Source organism: Zalophus californianus, chromosome 4, assembly GCF_009762305.2.
Source record: "Zalophus californianus isolate mZalCal1 chromosome 4, mZalCal1.pri.v2, whole genome shotgun sequence".
Lineage (NCBI taxonomy): Eukaryota > Metazoa > Chordata > Mammalia > Carnivora > Otariidae > Zalophus > Zalophus californianus.
Genome location: NC_045598.1, coordinates 78,446,079 through 78,452,078, shown reverse-complemented (window position 1 = coordinate 78,452,078; position 6,000 = coordinate 78,446,079).

The window sequence follows — 6,000 nt, the reverse complement described above, 5'->3', positions numbered from 1 at the left end:
TGCCGAGCAGGGAGCCCGATGCGGGACTCGATCCCGGGACTCCAGGATCATGACCTGAGCCGAAGGCAGTCGCTTAACCAACTGAGCCACCCAGGCGCCCCAGATTTGATTTCTAATTAGATGTAGAAAGTAAGAAAGAGAGAGAGTTATCATTAATTTTATTAGGTATAGAATGGCATTGAAATTATATAGAAATCTGTCCTTATTTTTTTAGAGATGTATATTGAAGCATTAGGGATTAGCCAGCCATCTTATCTACAATTTACTTGAAATGCTTTAGCAAAAATTAGAACAAATAAATATAGTAAAATACTAATAATTGTTAAATCCCAATGATTGATAGTTTTTGGTTTATTATACTGTCTTCTCTGCTCTTCTGATGTTTGAGGTGCTTACTCATAAAAAGTGAAACAAATAAATCCAAAATTTATGAATTGTCTTCTACATTCTAGGTTATGTTTTATGGGCTTGTGAACATCAGCAAATAGAATAGACCAAACTCACTGCCCTCAAGGAGCTTACACTATAGCAGAGGGAGACAGACAATACATAAACAAATAAACAAGAACAGCATGTATGTATGAGGTGCTAAGTGCTATGGACAAGTAGAGCAAGGTTAGAAAAACCGGAAGTCCAAGACAGGAAGCATAGTGTTCAAGGTTAGCCTCATTGAGAAGGAGACAATTGAACAAAGACTTGAAGGATATGAGGGAATTTTTCACTTATATATCTGCAAAGAGCCCTTGAGGCAGAGGAAACGCAAATGCTAAGGCATGGGTTTATCTGGTGTGTTCACAATCTGTGAAAGGCAAGGAGGCCAATGTGACTGCCGCAGAGTGAGCCAGCATGGAATCAGTGAAGATACTTGGGAAAATAAAAAGGGGTCAGGTCACACAGGGTCTGTGTGAGGCCACTGTGAGGAGTTCGGGTTTTACTGTGAATGAAATGGGGAGCCACCAGTTTTTGATCAGAGGAATGACATGATCTGAATGATGTTTTTTGTTTTGTTTTAAAAACAAGCTTTTATTATTCTTTTTTTAAAAAAAAAGATTTTTATTTATTTATTTGGGAGAGAGAGACAGCACAAGCCGGGGGAGAGGCAGAGGAGAAGCAGACTCCCTCCTGAGGAGGGAGCCCAATGTGGGGCTCGATCCCAGGACCCTGGGATCATGACCTGAGCCAAACGCAGAAGATTAACTGACTGAGCCACCTAGGTGTCCCTGAATGATGTTTTTAAAGGGTCACTATGGCAGCTGCCTTGGGAAGGGGCAGCAAGGAGGGCAAGGATAGAAGCAAGGAGAAGAGTTGACAACTGTAGTCATCCTGATAAGGAAAATCTGTGTCCTAAGATGGCCGACAGAGCCAGCGAGAGAGTCCCAGTCCTTGCCCCGGGGCTCTTCCGGGTTCTTCTCCCTGCCCTGCTTCGTGCGCACACCAAAAGTGCCAAGTATGCAGAAGTAGAAATGTATAAATTGCCCCCTTTGTTTGTGCTGGGGCTTAGACCTTTGGTGATCACTATCCTCTGAGCCCGCCGATGTTAAATAAACCTCCTATCCTCCAAGATCTCCAAGTGCTGCTTGGTTCTTCCGTCGGGCGATCCAGTCCAGGTTCTGTAACAATCCAAGCGACTGATGGTGGCCTTTTGAGTCAACATTGTAAAGCTGAATATGAAAACTGAAACTGTAAATGTTCAAAGAGAGAAAATGTAGAGGAAAAACTTCACTCCTTGGCATAGACAAAGTTTTCTTATACAGGACATAAAAGTAATTATCGTCAAAATTTAAAATTTCAGTTCATCAAAATATGTCACTGAGAAAATAAAAAGACAGACTACAAACTGGAAAAAAATATTCACAGTACATATATCTGATGAAGGATTCAAAGAGTCCTACAAGTCAAAAATACTAAGTCAAACAAAACTATAATTATAGGCAAAAAGCTTAAACCATTATTTCATAAGGAAGATATTCAAATGGCCAATAAACTTATGAAAATGTGCTTGCTCAACATCATTTGTCATCAGAAAAATTAAAATTGAAACCGCAATGAGATACCAATACACACCCACCAGAATGACTCATACTTAAAAGACTGACTCCACCATTCCCTTTTAATGTTGTCCAGCCCTTCAGTTCAGGAGTTCACAGGGGGACCTAGGGGCACTGAGGGGACAGGTGGTAAAGCAGAGGGAGGCCTGGCCTTGCTCCATGCATATGCATTGGCAAGAATGCAGAGCAATCAAAATTACCACACAATGCTAGTGGTTTAAATGGTTTGGAAAATTGGCAGTTTTTAAAGTAAATTTAGACATACACCTACCTTATTATCTAGCGATTCCATTCCAGAGATATGCCCCAAGAGAAATACAGATTTCAGCAAAAAGTCAAGTGTTATTAGTAGCTCTATTCACAGTAGCCCATATCAGGAAACAACCTGCTGTCCATCAACAGAATGAGCAAACAACTGTGGTATATTCATATAGTGGACCACTACTTGGCAATAAAAAGGAACAAACTCCTTATATATGAATGAATCTAAAAACCATGTGGGTGAAAGAAGCACATGACAATAACACTACATACTCTATTATTCCCTTTATATGAAATTCGAGAATAGGCAAAACTAATCTCTGATTGATGAAAGAAAGTAGAAAATTGGTTGCCTTTGGGTTGGAGTGAGTGGAAAGGGGCACCAGAGAACTTTCTGGCGTGATATATCTTGATCTGAGTATTAGTTACACTGGTACATACTTGTCAAAATCAGGTTTGTGTATTTTGCTGTTTACAAGTTATACCTTAATAAAGCACTGTAAACATAAAGAGAGATGCTTCCATAATTCCCTTTTAAGCTTGTTCAGCATATCAGTCAGGTGATTTGCATGTACCTGTTCGACCTGGCACAGCAGCCTTACGGGAGTTGGGGGACAGCCCTGCTCCATCTAGGGAAGAAAACCAAGAGGGTGAAATATCTCTGAAGCCAAGTGAAAAGAACATTTCAAGGAGGAGGGAGTGAGAACTATGAAATGCTGCTGGTACATGAGGTCGAAGAGGACCGAGGACTCACTATTGGATTTGACAATGGAAAGGTCAGTAACTGGTGACCTGGACAAAAATGGTGTCAGAGGGGTAGTAGAGGTGAAAAGCCTTCCTAGAGTAGGTTTAAAAGAGAATGGGAGGGGAGGAATTAGATATGGTGAACACAGACAAGGCTTCTCAACTGTCTGGCTGTGTTCTCCATGTCTAGCAGAATTCCTGGCATATATTTAAGAGATGTTCACAAATATTTGATATTGAATGGTGCACTTACCTTGAATTACCCTGAATCCACTCTAATTAATTTAAAATCTCCCTCTCACACATGTGATTTAGTTATTGATAGTAATAAGTTCCTCATGGCACACCTCATAAGTGAGCATTTTTTTTAAAGATTTTATTTATTTATTTATTTATTTATTTGAGAGAGAGAGAGAGAGCGTGCATGAGCCGTGGGGCTGAGGGAGAAGGAGTAGCAGGGTTCTCAATTCCAGGAGCCTGAGATCATGACCCCAGCTGAAGGCAGATGCCCAACCAACTGAGCCATCCAGGCGTCCCATAAGGGAGCATTTTTAATAGTCACTAAAACATTTGTGTAGTCACAACTTCCTTAACTAGTGACACCATTATCCTAGCCATTATTTTTGGACCCAGAATATTTGTCTTACTAGAACCTTGCTAAGATTAAGGATTGAGTGAGACAATGAATAGTTTCAGGAAGAGAATTCTGTAGATAAGATTACATAGGTCAATCTGGTGATCTCCTACAGGAAAAAAAAATGCTTGATATTTGTCTCAGCTGCTCTTAAGAATGCTTTTGGTTTTCTGATAAGCAGGAAAGATACGTCTTTCTCCAGGGCAAATACAGAGTGACTCTTCCTTTCACCCTTGACCCAGCCTTCACAAAATGGTTAAGGACGAGGTCTGCAAAAATTTCAGCAAAAAGTCAAGTCCTCTAAGTGAGGATTGAGGAAGAGAACAAAACCAGGAGGACATAAGTGACAGTCCTTGTCACAAATGAAGAGAGTAAGCTTTATCAAGAGAGAGACTATGTCTACATCATCGTCCAATGTATCCTTAGTAACTATCTCAATGCCTGGCACTCAAAAGAAAACATGGTAGGCACTCAAAACAAAACAACCATATGAGACAAAATGGTTAAGAGTTTGGTCTTTTTTTTTTTTTTTTAAATTTTGCTGGGTAAGTGAAGATCTGAAGGAATTTTTATTTTATTTTAAAGATTTTGTTTATTTATTTGACAGAGAAAAACACAGCAAGAGAGGGAAAAAAGCAGGGGGAGTGGGAGAGGGAGAAGCAGGCTTCCCGGAGCAGGGAGCCCGATGCGGGGCTTGATCCCAGGACCCGGAACCATGACCTGAGCTACCCAGGTGCCCCTTCAGTTTCCTTAATGGAATGGTCCTAAAACATTGCTGATGACCAAATTTTGACACCTCATTAGAGTTTCCCAACGAACACTGATAAAAGATGTATTCAGATGCCAAATTTGGGAGGCAGGATTTTAAATGCCTACATGACCCATAGCTCCTGCTTATTGGTCCTAGATCGTGTGACCTCTTAACTTTCACCTCTGCCATTACTGATTGGACCCAGATTTACACCTGCCCTAAGCTGGACTGATTAGATTCACTCTCCCAGGAATGTGGAATTGGTAGTGGGAAAATCTCTGAGGACAAGGCGCAAATTGAATGCACTACTTTTTGGGATAAGAAATGTTTTAAGCACTTTATAGAAGCTGGTCAATAATTTTCCATCTAAGATGAAATGCTTTTTAACATCATAAATTGACATAGATCTAGGATACTTACAGGCTATGCTTCAATTCTTTCTTTTTTTTTTTTAGATTTTATTTCTTTATTTGTTAGAGAGAGAGAGAAGGAACAGAGGGAGAGGGACAAGCAAGACTCCACACTGAGCATGGAGCCTGACATGGGGCTTGATTTCAGGACCCTGAGATCATAACCTGAGCTGAAATCAAGAGTTGGACGCTTAACCGCGTGAGCCACCCAGGTGTCCTGCTTCAATTTTTAGGTAATTGTCACAATTGTGAAATCTAGTAAATACCATTATTTATGGTTTAGTTGAGCTGTAGAAAGAAGAATGAAAAAATGATCTTCCTATAGGATAAAACAGGACATTTCAAAGAGGAAGACTCTTTAAGAGAGCCATTGTCAAACTCTTTTAACCATCACTCACAGTAAGAAATATATTTTACATTGTAACACATATACACACAATTGAAACAAATGTTTCACAAAATTATATTAATCTCTAATATGTATAATATACCCAGATATTTTCAATTCTATTTTCCATTTTTTTTTAAGATTTTATTTATTTGACAGAGAGAGACACAGTGAGAGAGGGAACACAAGCAGGGGGAGTGGGAGAGGGAGAAGCAGGCTTCCCACAGAGCAGGGAGCCCGATGCGGGGCTTGATCCCAGGACCCTGGGATCATGACCTGAGCCAACGGCAGATGCTTAACAACTGAGCCACCCAGGCATCCCCTCTATTTTCTGTTTGAAAAATACTGGTAACATCCCATTAAATTGATTTCATAACTCACTAGTGAGTTGTGTCCTAGAGTTTGAATGACATTGCTATAAGTATGTGTCTTAGTCCATTTGGGCAGCTATAACAAAATACCATGAATTGAGTAGTTTATAATAAACAGTAGAAATTTATTTCTCATGGTTCTGGAGGCTGGGAAGCCTAAGATCAAGGTGCTGGCAGATTCGGTCCATGAAGGCCCACTTCCCATAGATGGTCATCTTTTCACTCTAACTTTACATGGTGGAAGAAGCAAGGGATCTTTCTTAGAGGAGTGTTAATCCCATTCATGAGGGCTAATCACCTCACAAAGCCCCCACCTTCTAATGCCGTCTGTCCCAACAAACTTAAGTTTATACAAAAAGAGAAGCATCCAAAAGACTAAACAAAATGAAAAAA